Here is a 22,824-nt window from a genome sequence, read left to right on the forward strand (position 1 = left end):
AATCATGAATGGCATAAAGAGTGTCTTTTTCACTTAATAAGCCTTTGGGCAAAGAACTAAAGGCAGAGGAGATTATACCCGATATAGTAAATTATATGTAAAAGTGTAATTTTATGCAAAATGAATGTAAAATAGATGTAAATTATATGGCAATCTCATTCTGGATGGGACACTTAGATATAATCTATAAAAAGTGACAGCTCTGGTGAAGGCAGACAAGGAATTTGTAGAAAGTAGAAAAGGACTTGATGGTTTCCTTTAATAAGAAAATATTTGATATATTTTACACAGTATCCTAGAAAACTGTATGTATTGCCCAATTACCGTAGTTCTTAAGCCAGCAGTTAGTAAAATAATGAGGATTGATCCATGAAGAGAAGGAATTAGGTTCTAGCAGTCTCTCAGCTGCTCTGTTCAGTGCTCAGAGCACTAGCTCAGGGGGATCTCCAGGTAAACAAATAAAACAAGAAGAAAAACCATACAGGGGAAAAAAAAAGAGAGAGAGAGAGAGGAAGAGAGAGAGAGAGAGAGAGAGGAGATTTAGAATTGGGGCCACAGAGATGGAGAGTAATTCCCCAAAAGTAAAAGAAGAACACAGGAGGAAAGGGAAAGTAGTGTGCACAGAGGTGAGGCTAAAGCAGATCATAAGTGTAAAACTTGAGTGGAGAATTCAGTAACAAGAAAGAGTGGAAAGATGAATGAAAATTTATAGTGAGAGTATCAATTGTACAGCAGACAACACACACATAATGATCATTATCTTACATCTGACTCCTGACTCCAAAGTTCTGTAGCACAACTCTGACACTGACCAGCACTTGAAAACCTCACTAGAAGTAGGAAAGCCATAACCTGACCACAGAAGAGGATAAAAAAAAAAAAAAAAGTTATTTCTTAGCTTCCTAGGCGCTGGCTGTGTCTGCAAACTTTATATCTCAGACAAGATTGTTTTCTGTTTTCATATTTCTCTTATTACAAAGAGTCACATGCCATCACTTGTCCTGGCCTTACAGCTATTCCACAGACAGAGCCACATATTATTTGTCAAAGCAATTCTACATTTTATCTCAGTTTTTTTGGTATGCATGTCAGTATTTTATGACTAGAAAATCTAGATGTAGAAAATTCTAATCTAACTGTTTTGGAATATTTTCTTTTCCTGCTTCTCTCTCTGTATTCCTCTTTTCCTCTTTATTCCTATGGAACTATAGCTAGACTTAAATGTGTTTATCTCGACCACACATATGTAACACCACTACAATTGTTCAAAGCATAAAGTGTGTTTTCTGACAGTGCTCTACCAAGTATATAACAATACACATATTCAAGAACATTAGGAAAAAATAATTAAAAATAAGCATTAAAAAAAAAAGTAGGAAGATGAGATACTTCATGCTACACAGGTTTCTCCATGGGGAGATAAAGGAAAGAAGCTACCTTATCAGTGATCAGTGCTAGTCACATCCTGTCATGTATTTTCACCACCAGAAAATAAAATTTAACGCAGTCAGGGATAGAGGGAAGAACCAGTTAAAAGAAAAATCAATTTCGTAGACAAAACAGGGATCTGTCAAGATTATGTCAAGTCATAAACTGTAGAATATACCTAATTCAGTGCATTTAGTTCCTTATGGTAATAGGCTCTCATACAACTCCTCCTTCTACTAGCAGCATGTTACAGGTCCATCCTTCTGCATGGGACTCCATTCCTGACTCATCTGTCAAGTGCAATGGGACATTGCTGCACAGGCACGTGGGATATATAGTGGCAGATTGGTTGACATGCTTAGCGTTGCTTAAGAGATGAATTTTATTATTTTTTTTCTTTAAAAAAATTGAACCAAGACAGTCAGATTCTTTGCAAAACCACTGGAGGCAAACCCCTCTGTAAACAGCTGGCTGCCACAGCTTCCTGGAAAATTCTCCATGCTACCAGTAGTGTAGCTTCTTTGCTACAGGTCCTGCACTATAGTACTTCATCTGTTCTTGCTAGAGGCATATTGAGCTGCTAGACAACGAACTGTTCTTCAATTGTCTAGTATACAAGATCCCACAGTGCTGCACATTCAAGCTTGGCCATGATGGTTCTGCCAACTTTGTAGGGTTCTTCAGGGATACCAGTGCACCATCAATATAAAGAAAAGCGGCACTGATTGTATCCCTTTACTCTGCCTCTTGAGGCCCCACTTGGAGTATTGCTTTCAGTTTTGGGGTCCCCAGCACAAGAAGGATGTGGATCTGTTAGAGTGGGTCTGGAGGAGGGCCACAAAGATGATCAGAGGGCTGGTGCGCCTCTCCTGTGAATTAAAAATGAGAGAGCTGGGGATGTTCAGCCTGGAGAAGAGGCTCCAGGGAGAGCTCGTTGCAGCCTTTCAGTACTTAAAAGGAGTTTACAAAGAAGATGGAGAGTGACTCTTTGCTCAGGCAGATAATGATATTTAAAAGGGGCAATGGTTTCAAACTGAAAGAGGGGAGATTTAGATTAAATGTTAAGAGGAAATTCTTTATTCAAAGGGTGGTGAGATACGGGAACAGGTTGCCCAGAGAAGCTGTGGACGCACCATCCCTGGAAGTCTTCAAGGCCAGTTTGGATGAGGTCTTGGGCCTGATAAGGTGGAAGGTGTCCCTACCCATGGCATGGGGATTGGAACTAGATGATCTTTAAGGTCCCTTCCAACTCAAGCCTTTCAATGATCCTATGATTATGACCAAGAACACATTTGACTTGCCTCACCCATAGGAAAGGTTTTCAAAAGTTACAGTGTGGTTTCTTATGGACTGGAAAAGTACACCACAAGTAGATTCACACTGGGATATCCTAAGCAGACAAATGGGACCAAGTCCTTGCTCTCTACCGGGCCTTGAATCTTGTTCCAAGCTTGCCTGTTCTACAAAATGTACATATTTTGACATCTGTCTTTCTTGATTGTACCATTTCACATCAGGCAGAAAAAACAACAACAAAGCAAAAATAACAGCAACAAAAACAAACAAACCACATTTTTTCCCTCCGATTCACACAGCTTTAATCCCTCAGTTTTCTCACTCACTTTTCTCTCTGTCTCTCAGTTTCTAGATTTTGTCTCCATTTTAAACACCATGAAGTGTTTTTTGATGGTGAATCAGAGTTTGTTATTTTAATCACAAATAGGTGAGTTCATGAATAATAGAGAAAAACACTTTAAGGGCAGGGAAGATGTTTATCACAGTCACACTGCTAACAGTCTAGCAATAAGTGATCTGTGACATAGAAAAAACCACATTTAAATAAAAGCTTTTGAGGAAGCTAGTCACTCCTGTAATTGAGAGATCAAGGTTTTTAGGGAAGAATGGTCTTGGAGAGCAAAATACAGCTCTGTAGACTTAACCAGGCCTCTGAATTCTTCATGTTATTTTCAATTTATCAAACTCATATAAACTTAATCCATTTTTTTCTTTCACAGAGAAGACCAAGTGCAGAGAGAATTAAATCCTTAACAAATCTTTAACTTGTCTTTGTTACAAATAAAATTGCAATTCTGCCTTTCACTTATTCAGCAGATCAATCTGCTGAGCTCAAATACATGCCTCCCCAAAGCAATTTTTTTTTTCCATTTTTTGTGACCAGTCAAAATTTCTTGACAAGACTTACATTTCCATAAGGAAACACAATGATGTATTTAATTATATTTTGAATAAAAATGCCTAAATTTGGCTTTCTTTTAGTACTTTAAATTTTCAAAACTGTTCCCTAGAAACTGTATGTCACCTTAGAGATGAATGATACATAAATCGCAAAATAAAAATAATAATTTTTAAAAATTCCTCTTTAGAGACGTGATTTAAATTCATCAGCCACCTCAAACAGAAACTGGAGTTCCCTTTTCTTTTACTTTACTCCCACTTATTCCAGAATGTACATATCCCAGGTAGATGTATCTTCAACCTTTTCTTCCTCTCTCTCCTCTTCTCTGACTATGTTGTGACTTAGGCTGTCAAACTCTTAAAGCCACGTACTTTATTAGTATGTATTCAAATAATACAGTTTCTTTTTATTCCTGCCCCTTAGGCTTAATAAGTCAAAAGCAGGAGTGAGTATTACTTTTAAGAAGGAAAATCGGTTACATTTGGAACCATGTGGTAGAAATGTTGAAGTGGAAGCCTTGGACAGATTGTATTGTTTCAAAGCTTTTGTGTGACTTTGATTGATTGAATTTGCCTGTGGCACTCCTAGTGGTAATGATACTGTGATTATTTAAGCAGCAGGCAACTTAAGGATAGTCTGAAAATGTTAACTTTGATCTACCTGCATTTTCCACAGTTTGTATTCAAGTCTACTGCAATAAGTGTTGTGTCACATTTACTGAAGCTTTCATTTATTTACTATTCATATTTGAATCTTCCTGTATGCTTTTGGGGAAACGTGTATACTATTTCCATGTTGGGAATGTCATAGACATGCCAACTCACCAAAATGGTACTGCCAGTCTTTCGATTAAATAAGCACCTGAGCCTCCCCTCCCCAGAGGAAATTATCAGGCAGCAGAGAGCCAAGGCTACTTGTCAAGAAGGAGGATAAGGAGAGACCTCAGTCTCCAGATAAACAGTTGAACAGTCTATGGGACTTGTCACAGCTTTACAGTATGGTGTCTTGTCATTTTACAATGTCACACAAGTCAATCTCAGTAGTAGATTATTTCCCCTCTTCAGGCAGCACCTCTCATACTCCATATGGCACGTTCATTGCTCCTTCTGGGGAATATAGCAGGTAGACAGAAGTGCAGAAACCTGTTTCCTCCTTTCTTGTGGGTGAATTTCCCCACAGCACAGTGCATTTGCTTTGCTTCTGCCCTACATTCTCTCCTTTTGCCTGTAAACTCTGGGACTTATATACTTAGTCATCCCAGTTCTCTCACATTGTTAAGAGACAGTAGCCTTTTACTTCTGTGATACTATGCTGGTTTTATTTCTATTTGCAGCACTCCTTTTATAGCTTTCTTCACTTGCAACCCACACACAGACATCTTCTCTCTTGTATTCAGCATGATGCAAACAATAATTTCCTGTCACACATTTCCCATTCAAATACATTTTTTTCAATTTTGGAAATAAAAAAATAGGTATATAAATATATATATTTAAGATGTAAAAGGACAAAGTTATATTTAAATATGCCTCACAAATATGATAAAATTAGGAATGAGGACAGTCGATGCGATTTTTTTTTTTATATCACTGGACAAGAGCATGGGAGATATAAAGAAATAGTTTTCTGATGCCCTAAGAAAAGAGAGATGAATTAAACTGTGACTTTCACATTTATTTTGTATTCTCCTTGCCTTTAAAACACTCACAATACACATCATGATTTTGTAGGTGACTTTTAAAGTCTTCTGTTCTTCTTGGCTTCAGGGGGAGGCAGAAGTGCTTAAAACTCCCTGCAAACAAGACACTAGTTTTTATCTGAGTTTCCTGTTTTGTATTTTATTGAGCATTACAGGAGTTGGTGGCCATTGAACTGGACAGAAGATATGCTATCACACTATGAAGACATACAAAGGTCAAAGCAAAGAATCACAAAATAACAGAATCATAGAATATCTTGAGTTGGAAGGGACCCACAAGGATCATCAATTCCAACTCCTGACTCCACACACAACCACTCAAAAATCAGACTACATGTCTGAGAGCATTGTTCAAACACTTGAGCTCCATCAGACTCAGTGTTGTGACCACTTCCCTGGGGAGCCTGCTCCAGTGCCCGATCTCCTTCTTGGTGCAGAACCTTTTCCTAATATCCACCCTAAACCTCTCCTACTGCAGTTCTTTGACATTCCCTCAGGTCCTATTACTGTGCACCAGAAAGAAGATACCACCATCTGCCCCTCTGCTCCCCTTGTGAAGAAGCTGCAGGCCACAATGAGGTCTCCCCTCGGTCTCCTCTTCTCTAGGCTGAACAAACCAAATGAACTCAGCTGCTCCTTATATGCCTTGCCTTTTAAACCCTTCACCATCTTCGTAGCTCTCCTTTGAACACTCTCTAATAGTTTTATGTCCTTATGTTGTGATAACCAAAGCTGCACACAGTACTCAAGGTAAGGCTTCACGAATGCAGAGCAGAGTGGGACAGTCACTTCCCTCAACCAGTTAACAATGCTATGCTTGATGCACCCCAGGATATGGTTGGCCTTTTTGACTGTCAGAGCACACTGTTGACTCATATTCAATTTACTGTCAACCAGAACCCTCTACATGGCTGTCTTCCAGCCTCTCACCTCCCAGTCTCACCTGTCTCAAGTGAGGAATCCATCTCTTGCTCTTGATAAACTTTATGCAGTTGGTGATTGTCCAGTTCTCTAATTTCTCAAGATCTCTCTGCAAGGCCTCTCTACTCTCCACAGAATCACAAGCTCATCACAATTTAGTATTGCCTGCAAACTTAAATAGTATATATTTGAGTCCTACATCCAAGTCACTTACAAAATTATTAAAGAGAATTGGCCCTAAAATGAGGTCTTGGGGAACCCCAAGGGACTACCCAAGACTGATGTAACCTTATTTACCCTTTGAGTCCAACCCATCAGGCAATTGTTCACCCATCATATTATGTATTTGTCTAGCTGTATACTGGTCATTTTGTCCAGAAGGATACTGTGAGAAACAGTATTGAAAGTTTTGCTGAAATCCAAAAAGATTGCATCAACTAGCTTCCTTTGGTCAGCTTGGTGGGTAACCTTGTCATGAAAGGAAATTAAGTTAGTTGAACAGGACTTTCCCCTCATGAACCCATCTTGTTTGTGACTAACAACTGTGTTGTCTTTTGTGTTTTTCAAAAACTCCCAAAATAATCTTCTCCATAATTTTACCAGGCACTGAAATGAGACAGACAGGCCTGTAATTACCAGGGTCTTTCATACCCTTCTTGAAAATTGAGACGTTTGCCAGCTTCCACTCAACTGGGACCTCTCTAGATTCCCAAGACTGGGGAGAAATAACACAGAGATCTCATGATGATATCAGGCCACTTTCTATTACAAATCACATTAAAAACATGCTAATGCCCATGACAATCTGATTTTATACTCTGACTCACATCTACAAAAGAAAAAAAATGAGGGCTCAAAAAGTGAACAGTGTTCAATATTCTCTTTATGCAAAACCTTCCTCATGGATTTATGTATGCCTACAATTCCTAACATTAAACTTCACTAATGCTCAGTTTGCTCTCCATATATAAATGAGATATGTATTAATGCAGCATGAATTATATTGTCCTAAAACATATCGAACAAGTGTGGAGTAACTTGCCTCTGAAGGCAGCTAGGATGCCAATAGTTTCTGAGAAAATGAAGATGACTAGCTAGCACTAGAAGGGTAGCTTCTGTATCTCTTATAAATTAGGTGACACAAGCCCCCATCTTATTTTGCACGAAACTCACCAAAACACGCAAATTTGGATGTTTCTGTCTGCTAAAGGGCAGTATCTGATGTTTCAATGCTAACGCATTTTCAATATAGATTTATTGAAAAATCTTTGTAACTTCACTGCTTTGTAGGCTCTGTTTAGAAGACAACTCTGGAATTGCAATTGTACATTCTACATCAAGAGCAGCTGATTACATGTCATGATCTTTAATTAGAGATTCAAAGATTTTCTTGATTTCAGAGTCATGAACATGCTCAGCTCCAAAGCAGAATTTCAAGAACATGTCTGGAGTGTACAGAGCCACTCCAGAGCCAATAACTTTGCCATTTTCATGTCATTTAGATAGTCTTTGTAAATCAACATCATTTGAAGAGTTTAATCCTGGGAGATAACAGCTATCAATTTCCACCGATTTTGAAGAAGGAAGTACCAAATACCGTTTGGGAGCAGAGTTTTAGAGAAAAAAAAATTAAATAGTCATAACATAATATACATGAGAGTTAAAATGGTAAACTCTAGTAGCTCCTTCATCATAACCATGGCCTATTATCTAAATACATATTTAAACAATATTAAAAAATAAACAACATATCTGGTGTGCTATATCTCTGAAAAAAATATTTTGAAGAGTAATTTTGTTACCACGTTTAGCATGTCCTTATTGTTTATGAAACATGCGTTTCTTCTGCGTACATTAAGATCCTTATGCATTTACAAATTCACATGTATTCATAGATTTACAGGACTGAATGGCAAAGCGTGGTATATCATTGATTTTAGCCCCAAAGCAACAGGTTTATCTTAATTATAAATTGCTCCCAGACTGAAGATGTGTACAGCAGGTTTAATCCACAAGTTAATTAAAATAACTGACTTAGAAGCCTTCTGGAGGAGAGGGGGAGGAAAAAAAGGGGGGGGGGGGTGAGGAAGAAGGAGAAAAGGGGTGAGGGAAGGGGGAGATAAGAGGAGCGAAGAGAAAGAAAAGGGGGGGGAAGGGGAGAAAGGGGGGAGAAGGGGAAGAAAAGGGGGGGGGGGATAACGGAAAGAAAAGAATGGAAAAGACAAGTTGAAATTTGCACTACTGCTAGGGTAGCAATAATCGCACTATTGCCTTAGGCAACTGTTTTTCTGCATGGCAGGACTACTTAAATTGAGATGTTTCAAGTGCAGACAGTCTTCATGGCCATTATTCCCAATGAAGTTTTCACAAATTGAACATTTATCTCCATCTCAGCTTTCCCAAAATAATTCTCAACCTTTTCTTATTCTAAAAATGGAGTATTTACCTGAACCATTTGAAATCTATATTTTTTCTGCTGTTTAAAACAGCATTTCACTACTAATAATATCACCAAGATGTTGCCAGCTAGGTCTGAAAGCCAGACCTGCACAGCAGGCATTCCACTTGATTATGTGAAATTAGTTTTCTTGCCAATAGGAACCATATGAAAGATTCCAGAATGATTTTTCTGTCCATTGGAAGTGATGAAACATCTGGTTTCTTACATCAATGGTTTTAAAAGTTAGAAACCTAACAACAACAAATAAATAAAAAGAAACACTAAGGTATATAAAGGTCTGAAAATTATCAGTTGTGAAAGGTAAGCTATGCTTGTAATAAAACACGCACATACTTTGTAAAGTAAAACATGCAAAGTAAACCATTATGCATTTAATGCAAAGAGAAGCTAAACTGAACAGGACTGGCAGACTTTTTTTTCTTTTTTTTTCTTTTTTTAAGAGTACTTCAAATCATAGAATCACAGAAAAATTTAGGTTGGAAATGACCTCTAAGATCATCAAGTTCAACAGTTCAAGTTAACCTACTTGAAAAAAGCAGAGATTACAATATTCTACACAGATGTAAACATTTCAAATAAAGGCGATCATTCAACTTTTAAGTTATATCGTTATTTCAGAATACAACCAAGAAGAATTTAATTACTTTACCGAGAAATAAATCAGATGTAAATTTCTTGGCCATTTTCTTATGGTGGAAATATAATCAAGTTGCAATTGATTCTGAAGCTATTTAATTATTTATGCAATAAAAGTAGTAATTACACAAGTATCATTATCTTTCAGTAACTATGAAAAGGATACTAGATAACTTAGGAAGATATTTTGTTTTTATTTTCATTCTAGAGATGCTTCTAATATCTTATGTCTTATGTCATATTTAACCATAAATCCATGACCACCTACTTAGGTTCTTATGTGATTGAATATGACATTTAAGTAAAATCTTGATTTTTGACGCTAGACTTGATTTAAATCACAGAAATGATTTACGTCTACAAGACCAAGTTTTGATCTCTGCAAAATTAGTGCAAAAATTGAATAATCCCAAAGATTTAAGAGAATCAAAATTTAGCCCATTGGATTTATTACAGATCAGGAAAAACCATCTATAAGGCCATTATCATGGCTATTTCTTTAGAGGAGAAGGTAAGGGATGTAAACACAGATAAGGATATTCATGGAAGAAAAATCCTTCATGACTTTATCACTGCTGAGTTTATGTTTTAAATAATAAATTCTCATTAATTTTCCCATGACTGTGAAAAATGTGTGTCCTATTACTTCTCATAAGAATTATTCAACTTTCCTAAAATTTTCACGTACAGTATTTGACAAACATGATACACTGGAAGTTAAACTTTTCTGTTGCATTCCACTTTATAAAGCCATGTATCAAGCAAAGCTGTATTTCATCTCAGGAATTTTGGCCTTCTGTTTGATATATTCAATAAGTAGTACTGCATTGTCTCTTGTCATTGTCCACAGCTGTCTTGTCGTTGTCCACAGCTGAAAGGCCACATCCTCAAAATTTTAAGCCAGTATTAAGTTTGTCCTCAAAATATTTAGTTACCTTAGCTTTATGTTTGCCCTCTAATGCAATGACAGGCCTGCAATGACAACAGCTAAAAGCATCAATGTGTTATCACCACTATTTTCATCAAAAATCCAAAACACACCATCATGTGAGCCTCTGTGAAGAAAATAAACTATCCCAGCCAAAACCATGACAAGGTCTCTGTCACTGTAAATCAAATATAGTTTTCAAAAAAAAAAAAAAAAGAAAAAACACACACAAAAAAAAAAAACCACTTTAGAACAAAATGCTGCAAGTTCCAGGGAATATACTAAATATTTTAACCAAAAAATTCATATTGTTTTGATGGAAAAACTAATTTACATGCAATATATAGTGAGAAATACATCAATAATTTTCTCACACAGGGTCTTCTCAGAAGCTATTTTATTCGTGATTACAGCAGCAGGTGTCCTGCAAGCCGGAGCACCCAGTAAAAGTATATCATAACCTTATATTCCCTATTACCCAACTCTTGAGTCCTCCCGTTTCCTCATTGGCTGAGTACTACAGGTTCACAATCTACTCGATGCTTATTACTATACCATATATGTACAGTTTTATCTGACCAACCATTAACTTCTCCTTTTCCATTTTTTTCCCTTCTTCTCTTGTGACTAGAGGGTCCATGATTTTTTATTTTTACTGATTTCACACTGCTCATCTTTTTTTTTTTCTTAGCTATCCTCCTTATTGTGGGACAGCAGGACCTTCCCCTTATCTGCTTAACTTACTCCCCACTGTTATGCCTGCAAAATCACATTTGAATATGCAAGGTTAGTGGAATTTTCCACTGCAAAAACATTTTCTATTGCAAAAATGCAACTTTGTTTCTCACAATATCATGGTAAGCATTTCCAGTTTGTTCCTTTAATATGTATATATATATATATATATCAAGTAATGGTTTCTCATAACTTCAAAACCAAAAAAAAAAAAAAAGAGAGAAGAAAAAAAAGGAGGGGTTGCTATAACTTGGAAAGAGTTGGTTATACTTGATATATCCTACCCTTTCCCCCTAAAATTTGTGCCTACATTTTACAGCATGTTTGGAAGTGGAATTAAATTTCCTAAGAATTCATCACTATTTTAGGTGCCTAGGACATTATACCTGACCTCATTTTTCCTCTCCAAAAAGACTTGGTTTCTCTGTAAGTCCTGTGTCCTATCTGGGAGCCCCAAGCAAGTGATTCAGATACTCAGCGTTAGAAAACTTGTCTATGTACTTGAGTAGATCAAGAATAGCCTTTCAGGTTTAGTAGCACATAAAGAGACACTTTAGTTGTGCTTCTTATTTTTAGAGCACAACAATAAGATGTTCTGAAGGTTTCCCATCTACAGCTTTTCTGCAAACCTTTCTGCAGAGTAACTGTCTTCCTGAGCTTGTCTTTGCTTTTGGACAAAAGAGCAAAAGAATCTGAAGTAAGAAATTGTGCATCTATTGCAAGTTACATCCTCAAATCAAAGGGGGTGGGGGGGGTGAGGAGTATAGGAATCTTCCAAACACTAGGAAGAAAGTAGAGGGTGGAGGACTGGAAAAGGATGTGTATGTATAGACCACTGCCCAAGAGTTCAATAATAAGGGTATGCAGCAGTCAAGCATTCAATTAATACGTTTACCTAATGAATTCACCAAAAGTTTCTGACTGACATTTTCCTTGTCACACTGAAGGTGAACAGAGGCAGGTATCCTCACCAGGTAGGAAACATAGTCACTATAGCACTGCTTCATACCACATTTTGATTCAAAAAGAGAAACCCAGTTCTTGGCTGTTTCAGCCCCTTCACCAGACTTTGCTAAAAATGTTGAAGTACTTGAAAAGATTAAGAAGCTATCCTGGATAAGTGACTGATTGTTAAAACATGCATGAGAGCAAAAGCCACTACGATTTGTTATCACAGCGTAGTAGGAGCACCAAAACAGTAAGGTGGATGACTCCAGAGCTGAAAAAGGAAGTAGCTCCACTCAGGAAGAAATATGGCTGTAAAGAAAAAGACAGTTTCTGCTATATCTGCATCCCATCCTCAAGATCCCAATGAAAACACACACTAGCAAAAACAAAACAAACAAACAAACAAAAAACATATTTAAAAGAGAAATTTCTTACAGCTATAACAAATACGGGGATTAATACTTTTCACGTCTTGCTTGCTAAGTTCTCATGTAGAGATGTTCAATTTAGCAGGGAGTCAGCCTCATCTCAGTTCTGTATAGAGAGCAGAAAACACTGACCATAATTATCACATACAGAAGGTGTATTCATTATGACCAAGTGTAAGGCAAGTTGAATGCACCAGCATCAATTTAAAATAGCTTCAGTACCTCCACAGCCCTTAGGTGCCAAGGCAATGTATTTTCCATAGGTTCATTCTCAGTGTACCTGGCCAATAAGCACACAGAGTCAGAATCCCCATTAAGGCCTTTAATTAAATAATTATACAATTCTGCTGAAGCAGGTGCTTAGCAACCTTTCAAAAAGCAAGCACAGCTCTGACTTGAAGAACCATTATTTATACACAGCTAACTTCTAACACTCTCTATCTACTTCTGATTGGTTGTTTTAGCTTGCTTAATTTATCTCCATTGAGCATGTGTGTTACAGAGAACCAGTGGTGGGGTGGGCATCAAATCCCATATTTCCATATATTTGCATTCTGATGGGTGTGTTTCTTAATATGATAATGGATCTTAATGAGCAAAGGTTTACCATGGATTAGTCTGGAATCTTCCTTTATCTGTTTTCCTCCTGGTTTTCTCACTTTCATTCCTTATCTCCCTTGCTTCTGGTAGCTTAAGGCTACAGATCTCCCTGTTTTCTTCAAGGTCTCCTTGTTTTCTTCAGTTGAAGACTACAAATGGAACAACACTTTGAAAAGCAAATGCTGCCAGCAGAACATAGAGGTAATTCTGGATGAGCCCAGATGACTTTCAAAAATTGCAGAGAGCAAAGTCTAAAAGAGGAAGGTCTGATCTCAGAACAGACAGAAGAACTAGTTTTAAGAGACAAAGGTATTATCACACAAAGAGCAGCTGTTTCAGGTGGAATGACTTGTGGCTGTAATGGAGGCATGGTCCTTGACCTTGTATATAAAATATGAGGTCAACTATATTCTTTTTAAGTGCTAGGTATTTGTAAAGACAGCATGTTAATGAATCCTGCCAGCAGCTTGGAGGAGACCAAGCTCAGCCATGCCTTGTCTATGCTCTCCTAGCCTGAAAACGTTTATTGTTAAAATTTATTTTTTCCCTGAAAAAAATCTTGCTAGTTCTTTCTTGTTACAGGTCAACAACTGCAACACCTGGGGTTAGATCACCCCAAATCTGCATAGTCAAGGTGTTTTTAGTCTGCTGGGTGGAAAGAGAGGCAACAATGAAAGGAGAAAGAGGAAATTAAACCACTGCTAGGTAAAGTCATTGTCTGATTTGAGTGCATGTAGACAGCAATAAATCTCACATGCATTTTTATCAAATGAGATTTTTTTTTTTTTCTTTTCAATAGTGTGCACATAGCACAAACAACATTGAAGTTTAGGGGATCTTTTCTATTTAATTCAATCTGTAGGACTGCATGCATGGCTTAACATTTGTTATGCTTTATATAACCTACCTTAAAGACTTTGTCTCTCGCTTCTTGCATCAGTGTAGTAAATGTGTGGTTGTTTTGTTTTTGGTTGGTTGGTTATTTTCATTGTTTTCCCCCTGCCTGCCCTAAAACAAAACAAACAAACAAAAAGATTTGACCAATATGCTCAGACATCATAAACTGGCAAAAATATTTAACTTTTTTTATAAAAACATAATTTATTTGATTAATATTATACAACAAACAGAAATTAAGTCCCTGAGGCACTTTTCTGTTTTTCCTTTTTTTTTTTTTTCCTAGGTTAATTCAGGAAGGAACTGAGAAAAAGTGTTGAAATATTTTTTATAAAATAAAATTTAGGTGAAGTAAGAATAGGGCTTTTCTTTTGCTCTTGCCTTCAGGCCGTAAGTTCTCATATCACTGACTTAGTGCTCTGTTAAAACAATGTTGTTACTTAAATGTACTATATACATATTTTTTTGTGTGTTGAACTGCCTGTCTGATGGTGTACTCAGTCACATTATGTGCATGCAAGTTGTTTGTCCACCAGCCAGCTATTAACAAAATACTTTTAGTATGAACTGACCTGTGAGTCGTGATTCCAGTCTAGGATAACACTTCTCTAAATTTCTCCACCTCCTTGAAGCCAAAGAAGTTTTTTTTGTTTGTTTGTTTTGATGTGAAAACGGGTTTTTGAACTGTGTATATGATGTATAACCATAACCATTGAATTCAAAAAGACCACTTTTGTCTTCATAAAATGAAAGACAAGACTAGAGACTGCTTGATTAAAAGTCATATATTTATTTTTTGCTTTGAAACTCCAGTTACATTAGGACTAAGCAGGTAAGAATGTTATTCTGAATATCAATATTTTCATTAAGATTAAAAAAAAAAAAGGATAAAGTTGCATTAACTAAATAGCAAGCTAAAACATATAGCATTACATTGCAAAGCAAGCCTGCCTGTCATATCTGGCAGAGGAGCCTTGGCATCCATTCTGCTTTCATCTGCATTTCTCATCTTGTTATCAGTGAAGCTTACAAGAGCCACTGAAATCATAGAATAGAAGCATTTGTAAATTTGAATTCATAGATAAATGGCATCCGAAATATTTACAAATTTAAAAACATGTATAAAATATTTACATATTTACTTTTGATACCCCAATAACACTATGGCAGATACCTGAGAAATTGTGTATTACTGAATTAACATTACAATGTCAAACTGGTGGTAGAACCATATTTTTACATAAAGGAGAAATGTCTCACTCTGGAATTTTCATATCCAGGGAATATAAATTTTTCAAAAGTGTTCTATAGGCACCATATTGAAACCACTAAATACATAAAAACAAAACAAAAAAAGTACTGCACTATCTCAAAACATGTATGAACTGGTACTATCTGTACTACCAGGGTGTTTTCATACTATGCAAAATTCTGTGTCATAAATAAGTATAGAAACTTATGGCTTTAATTCAGCAAAGGACTTAAGTCCATATTTTGTATCAAACTGTGAGAGAATTTCTGAAGTGTGAAAATTTGTCTGTAAATATCACACTTGTTTAAATGCTCTACTGAATGTAGTTCAACAAAAAGACACAAGTAATTATAATAGTAATATGACTCATTGGTTCTGAATCTCCTCATCAGTTGATAACCAGACTCTTAATGCCCACCACAGAGTAAAATACAGTTTACTCACTGTCTATCACTTCTCTGTAGCTCCTTTGGAAAACACTTCCTCTGTGTCATTTATTTAAGTATATAAACCATCTATGCATTTTCTCATAAGTCTTTTTGCAATGACTGATGTTCCTTCAGTCTCCCTAGTCTTCATACTGGTTATTATGTGGTGTTCATCTGTCTTTTCTAGGAAATATCAATGAAAATTGAATGTGAACATGGGAAAACTTTAAGCTTAACTTACATGTTTACTTACTTGTTTAAGAGCAAATCCTTCCCCCTTCCCCCCGCTCCGCCCCCACCCCCCCCCGAGGAAATTAATAAAAAAAAAAAAAAAAGGAAAACACTCAGATTATCATTAGGTTTTCTTTTTCTTCAGGAATAGCTGTATTGAAGGTTGTGTACATTTGTGGTCCAACTTGATCTTTGACAGCATTTAACTGTGAAGTACTGTTGATGGGACAGTAAAATATGGCAAAATGACACACACAGTGGTATTGTTCTTTTCTCCCAACCCAATGCTATAGGATACCATTAATTAACCTCTCCTTCTATCTTAAGCAAATTAAACTGGGAAGTCCCATGGGATTCAATCCTGTAACTTATTCTGTACCAACCTCTTTCTGTCAATAGCTGTGAACCCAGGGAAATTATGAAGTTCCATATCTTTTTTTTTTGTTTCACCCAGACAATGTTTTCTTTCTTCAGACTTTTTTTTTCATGTCTGGCAGAGTTTGAGGCCTGGATGCTACCCAGCTTGCTGAAGTTCAGTCCAATAAGACATGTTATAGCAACCAGTTAAGGGAAACACTTTGTTTTACTTGGAATGTACTAAGCTCCTCATTCACACGGTTTGTGTCCAAACAGTTTCAAAGTACTCCCATCACAATGGGAGTAAAAAATAATAATAATAAAAAAAATCTGACCTAAAGGTATATCTTAACAGAGGTAATATAACACAATGGAAAGCTTACTGCTTTGACTGTGACTGGTAGCTCCTGTATGAGGCTGCGGATAGGGAGGATATTCCATTTGGACTTTGCAACATCTACAGGGTGCTAACATACATATGTGAAGTTGAAACTGCTAACCACATTCTAAAAGCTAAAGTTATCTTAAAAACTGTTGCAGAGCTTGACTTCCTATCCTGCTTGAGATAGTTATCTTATGGGGGAAAAAAATAAATCGCTAGAGAGGTGAAAGCCAGTCAGTCTCTGGAACTGATTTGAAGCAGAAGCATGAGGTGACTTCAACCATATCTATATCTAAACAGAGTTACAAATAACATCTCTTTTCTCTGGCTTTCTGCTAATGGTGAGCTGCAATATCTCAGGCATTTAGCTGACTGCTCATTTTCTTTAAAGCCATAAACAGATGAGGGTATGGGTTTTTGCATTTTCATTATAAAATAATATTGGCACAATTTCAGACATATAAAAGTGCACCTAACTGCCATATGTAATAAAGAGAACATTTATTTAAATATATTATTTTTCAGATGTCTTAAGACAACCCATAAAAAAGGTGGATTGCAATAGTTGCTATAGTTAATTATGAAGATACTTTTAACATTTTTAAAGAAAAGAAAATCCCATGCTTTCATTTCTGGTAACATTGTCAGTCCTTTTTCATCTTTATACTGTACTTCATGCAGTTATACAAGGATTAATTCGGCTCACTAAACATTAGGTACTCAGTATGATTTGAGACTTGGTAAACTACTGAAACATCTAAATGAGGATTGCAGATGTGATTGAACACTTCTAGGAGATATATTTACTTCTTGAAAGCCAAAGGTCAGAATCTCCAGTATGACATTGAAAAAATGTGGGATACAAATTCAAGCAATTCAGGAGTTATGCCAATGGATTGCCTTTATGCCTTTTGATAATAAACCTTTGGTTGTTTTGAAACTGCTAACAATAACGTATTTTAAAGTGGGGCAGTTTTAATGGTGATGTTAATTAAACCTAGTCACTTGCAAGGAACTGCTTAGTTTTTAATTTGTGTCCTGCAATAGGATTATTCTCTTATGACGTAGATGTTTCCAGTGTAAATTTCAATTTCCAAGCCAGGTGTTCAAATACAGTCAGTAGAGAGAAATAAAGCACTTCTTGAGTTAGAATCATCAGACCTGTTTAAAGTCCCTCTCCAGGATAAGGAAAATCACTCCTTATGTCACCCATTTTACTTCATTGCTTCCACTCAGCTTTTCTCCCCAGATTGCGCCTTGGTCCTACCAACTGAGTTACCAGTGTTGGAGGATCTGCTATGGCTGTCCTAAATATAAATTTGAACAAATCAGAGACAGATTTTATTAAATACAGTCCTATCAATGAGAATGGAAGAGAAGGTTTCTTCAAAGGAAAAGATTGAAGCACAAATGTCCAGAGATCAATGCTGCATATTTTTTTGGACTCATCAACACAAGAGACTTCCTTCTTCTTGCACCTCTTGCAAAATTTCTGACATTGCTCGTTTGTGCTTCAATGGTACTTTTTTTTTCTTTACTTTTAAGACAAACTTTTGTTGTTGTTGTTGAAGAATTAATTAATGGTCTCACCTAAGTTTGTTCAGTTTCAAGGTGATGTCTTTTCTCAACTAATAAAACACTGGAAGTGGATTTATGTTGTATGTTTAACTGACGAGATCCCTTGTGTAGAAACTAGCTAGTTTTCCCATGCATGTGTATCAAATACTATGCTGTCAACATGGTAACAAAAATATTCTAACAGTGAAGTAAGGATGGTTGTTTACAAAGTTTTGATCTTTAAAGCTACATAAAGGCAAAACTATTGCAACTGGGTGAAATTATGATTCATCAAATCTTCCAAAAAAAAAAAAAAAGCCATCGCATTTTCATTTTTGTACCAGTCTAGGACTGCATTAGCAACCAGATCAAAAGCTGAGAAGCTTTCCTTCTTTCTTTCAGGCTGTCAAGATGAAGAGATCACAGCATAACTATCAAGACTTGTCAGATTGATTTCTTAAGGTTTGGCGGGGTCTTCTGTGAGTGTTCTTATTTTGTTGTTGCTGCTTTTTTGATTTTATAATCCTCACATGAAGTGGCCCTGTACACCAAAACACAGCAGATTATTTTTTTTCCTTCTGTCCTCTCAAGGGAGTCTAAATCTAGAGATACCAGCCCTTCTATCTATATATTCTGTCTTCTGGTGTGAGAGTTAGAGATCTCTAGAGTCATGTAATACTGCTTCAGAAAAAGAAAAAAAAAAAAAAGTAAAAAGCAAAAGAAAAGAAAACAAAAGCAAAACAAACAAAAAACAAACAAACAAACAGTTGTTAGTAATCCTATGTTACAGAGTCTTCAAAGCAGGACGTTGTCAATAACCACAAAAGACCAAACAATAATGTAACACAGAGACACCTTTGCTACCAAATTGCAGACTGTGAGAAGAGAATGCTTACTACAAACTAGATATGGCAAGAGATCATAGGGAAGGTCATAGCAGAAATGTGCCTTTTGCTATTACTATTTTTGTCATATTTTTGTTTTGTTTTGTTTTGCTTACTGTTGAGTGCTACTAAGCCTCCCAGCTGTTCCATTACATGATGTACTGTGCTAACAAACAATACTGTTGGAAAGCTCTGGTTTTTTTAAGCCATCAAATTCAAGTGTGTCTGCAGCTCACAGTATGTGGTAAGCAAAGCAAGGCTCTTAAAAGCACTAAAGGTGATTAAATGCCTCCTCCTTCTTCAGCACATTAGTCAAAAGTAATCATACAAATGTTCCAGGTGGCAGGCCAACATCTAGCTTCTGCTCTTGTGGATACAGCATTGGTGACAGTACTTGACTTGGCAAGCTTGATAGCATTTGCTGTCAGAGTAGTCTCCTGTGCCAATAGCATGTTGCGCTCCAAATAGGTGCAGTCTATATCAGCTGCTCAAAGGACTACAGTACTGTCATTCTTAGCCTGACTTTGCCAATGACTTGTGTGAATTGCTTACAGGAACATTTTTTTAGTATGATAGAGATGATATTTTCAAATTTCATTTATACTTAGATTCACAAAAGTTCTTAGGTACTCAAAGTAGCACTTTCATAGAACCCAGGCAACTCAGTACAATCACAACTCCTCCTCTTAGGTGCTTGGAAATTTATAGATGCCATATTTTCCACTACCTTTGGAAACCAAGTGTGTACTCCTGGGCACGTATGCGCATTTATATCATTGTTGGGCATTGTGGTTTCCTGTTTATTTCTCTCGTAAGCCTCTTTCATATATTACCTATCTCTGTAACTAATTTTTATAGTAATAATCTCACCAAAAAAAAAAAAAAAAAAAAAGAAAATCACAACCATACCTTAAAGCATTTCACTGCATTTGTAATGCCTCTGGGAACAGAGAGAAAGCATGCAAAAATAGGCATGACTGTAGATAAAGGAGGCACTACTTATGAAGATGAGACTTGAATTCTGATCTCTGCTTCTAACACAACTTAAAGAATTTATCTAAAAGCAGCACTGAATCAAACAACATTCAGGGAAGGGACAGGTATCTTTAAAACTTATGGCACTGATTAAAGCTCTCAAAAGTAATCATGTTGCTTCTGCTTTCCCATAACCCAAACCTTGATATCCTTCACATGTCTGTCCTTTAGGAGAGGGCTAGTTCCAGGAATCTTTACAAACCCAATTGCAGTAGGAGAGGCAGAGACTGAGAACCAAACTATTCAGTAGCATCCCATGTGTGTCTTCTCAGAAAATATTTATTTATTCACAGGGTTTGGTGGTAACCAAGTCCTGATTTGGTAGATCTTGGTCATGTCTAAATTTTGGACTTTGGGCTGTACACAGAGATGCACCCACAAAGCTTGAGCAAACCAAGCAAAAATTTTCATACATACATCAAAGCTGCTTGAATGTTTTCAGAAATGGTGCCCTGAGTTTACACACTTCTATATGAAAAACAAAATGTCCTCCTTATATGGCATACAGATACTGAAAACATTAAAATGTCTAGAATACACAGATGCAAAGTCTGTCTGTTCAACTATAGAATAGGTATAATAGCAGCAGAAACTGATTTTTACTTTTTGCTTTGTCCTTGTTTCCTATTCTGGTCTTTGGGACACCATAAGTCATAAAGCAACATAAGCGAGAGATTTAAATTAATGTTTAAAGTAATATTTAAAGAATAAAAAGAATATTTAAAGAATTTAAAGTAATAAAACAATTGAAGAAATACATAAAACCTCTGTTTTCATTTCAGAGCAGCGCGATGTTTACCACTTTTGCTGCATTTGGACAGATTTTGCTCATAAATACACAGAACAAATCTCTGAGCATTCACGTTGGACCCAGACTCTTTATAATCTTCATTCACAGAAAAGTTATATGGAAATGTAAACTTCCTAAGCCAGGAAAACTCTGATCTACTCCTTTTTCTCCAGAGATGTCCTCCCTACACAGGTGGCTGAAAAAATATTTAATTAATAGCTTAAACAACACAAGTAAGGTATCAGAACATGAGTTATCTGCTCTTACCAAGCAGCCATATTGTCACAGTTCAATACTGCAGCTCACTTCCCAACTCACTGCATATTCTCTGCTCTCTTTTCTACAAGCAAAGTATCTGGGAGATTGAGACTCTGGTCCACTGGTGTTGTTCACAAGGTTGGTATAACACAGTTCAGTAGTAGAAGACAGACATTTCTGTATAATTCTGTTAGCCTATCCCTCTCTCTTTGCTGATAGCTCTCAGCCCTTCTAGTCAGTTGGGCATTACATACCCAACCTTGAATAAAAAGGGACTCAGCTTTAAAAATTGAAATGATTCTCTTATTAAGACAATGGTTTTAAAAGTTCTGAAATCCATACACACCCTATGAACAAAATCTGACTTCTCTGTGTACACAAACTCTGACCTTCCTCCAGCATATATAAGACTTCAGCTTCAATTCCTCATGTCTTCACACTTAGTTCATCTTTTATATTGTGACCAAATAGGCCTCAATTGAGAGAACGTTCTGTTACTTAATGTTTCCTGCAAATCCTTTTATTCTCCTTGGGAATGATATAAAAAATGATAGAACAAAATGATGTTCCTATCTTGGCAATCAAAGACATGATAAATTAGTATCCATGATGAAACTTGACAATTTAAAATATAGAAAAAAATCTTGGTCTGTGAGTCATCAAGGATTTCATTATTTTCATTCAATGGGCCTGAAAAATTAAGCAGCATTTACATTAGATGTAAGAGTTTTAACATTTGAACATTTTATTTGTCAATCAAATCACAATGTATTGATCAATGTAAAGACTTAAATGACAGCACAGAAAATAGATATTAGTGCATTTTATAGTATCTGTTACTTTTTTATTTCCATTAATAATCTACACATTATTTTTACATATACTATATGCATGTTTACATTGACGATGCTTTAATTAACTCTACTTTGGGTTGTGCTAACATGAATGAAAAAGTACTATAGGATGCCTTTAATTGAGTTCAAATTGGTTGACTGGACACAAATGATATAAAATTAAATTTGAATTTACAGTTAAATAGTTTATTATTTGGCTCTAAACCAAAACAGGTTATATTGATAAAAATTAAACATTAAAAAAAAAAAAAAAGGTGAAGGTGAAAATGGAATGCAAGTTAACTGCTTTTGTTGTTTGAGTTCATATTTTTAACTTCCATTTTTACTATACTCCATAAGGTCAGCACAATGAACTTAAGAAAAACATCTTACTTGAGAAATTAGATCTATGATCATAATAATAGAGTTACTTTAGATTCTGTGAACTATTCTACCTCTATTGATGTAAATGCTTCTTTATGAGTAAACATAATAACATCTATATAATATTGAACATTCTGATCCAAAACCTTGATATTGTTTCTTACATGGTAACCATTACAGATTATGGATGAAAGGAAGAAAATGCATGAAATACTGTTTTATTTCAGTATGGTATGGGTGTAGCATTAGGATATATTTGTAGTTACTACATAAAACAACACTGTGCTGTTTATCATTGGTTTGTTCTGACATCATCTGTGCTGAAAATACTTACTGTGCTGAAAATATAACTTTATATATAGATAGTTGTACTCTGCTTTGCACCTTCTACATTGCTTATACCTGCACAACTTAGGGGAGAAAACTAGATGATCAGTATTATGAGGTTTTAACTTGCTCTGTCCTGGCATAAATTACTACCTGCAAAACAGAAATGGATAGCAAGTAGAGGTCCCATTGCTTTATGAATGGTTTTGTACGGATTCTGACATAGGC

General features: G+C 36.1%; 2 long non-coding RNA genes across 4 annotated transcripts; one reads left to right on the forward strand and one right to left on the reverse strand.

Moving 5' to 3' along the window:
- Window positions 1-4,872: 4,872 nt before the first annotated feature.
- Window positions 4,873-12,662, reverse strand: LOC310892734. Its single transcript, XR_014578348.1, has 4 exons — window positions 12,604-12,662; window positions 12,389-12,487; window positions 6,268-6,417; window positions 4,873-5,417 (listed from the first exon to the last, which is right to left on the reverse strand). It is a non-coding gene; the product is annotated as an uncharacterized lncRNA (long non-coding RNA).
- Window positions 12,408-22,516, forward strand: LOC310892732. Of its 3 annotated transcripts, XR_014578345.1 has the most exons (5): window positions 12,408-12,898; window positions 13,105-13,182; window positions 13,564-13,686; window positions 18,488-18,564; window positions 20,787-22,516. It is a non-coding gene; the product is annotated as an uncharacterized lncRNA (long non-coding RNA). The 3 variants fall into 3 exon arrangements; XR_014578346.1 differs by lacking the exons at window positions 18,488-18,564; window positions 20,787-22,516 and adding an exon at window positions 14,165-15,845 and having other exon boundaries at window positions 12,413-12,898; XR_014578347.1 differs by lacking the exon at window positions 20,787-22,516 and having other exon boundaries at window positions 12,416-12,898; window positions 18,488-19,620.
- Window positions 22,517-22,824: the final 308 nt, after the last annotated feature.

The sequence above is a fragment of the Anser anser genome (genome assembly GCF_964211835.1).
Source record: "Anser anser genome assembly, chromosome: 1".
In the NCBI taxonomy this organism is placed as follows: domain Eukaryota; kingdom Metazoa; phylum Chordata; class Aves; order Anseriformes; family Anatidae; genus Anser; species Anser anser.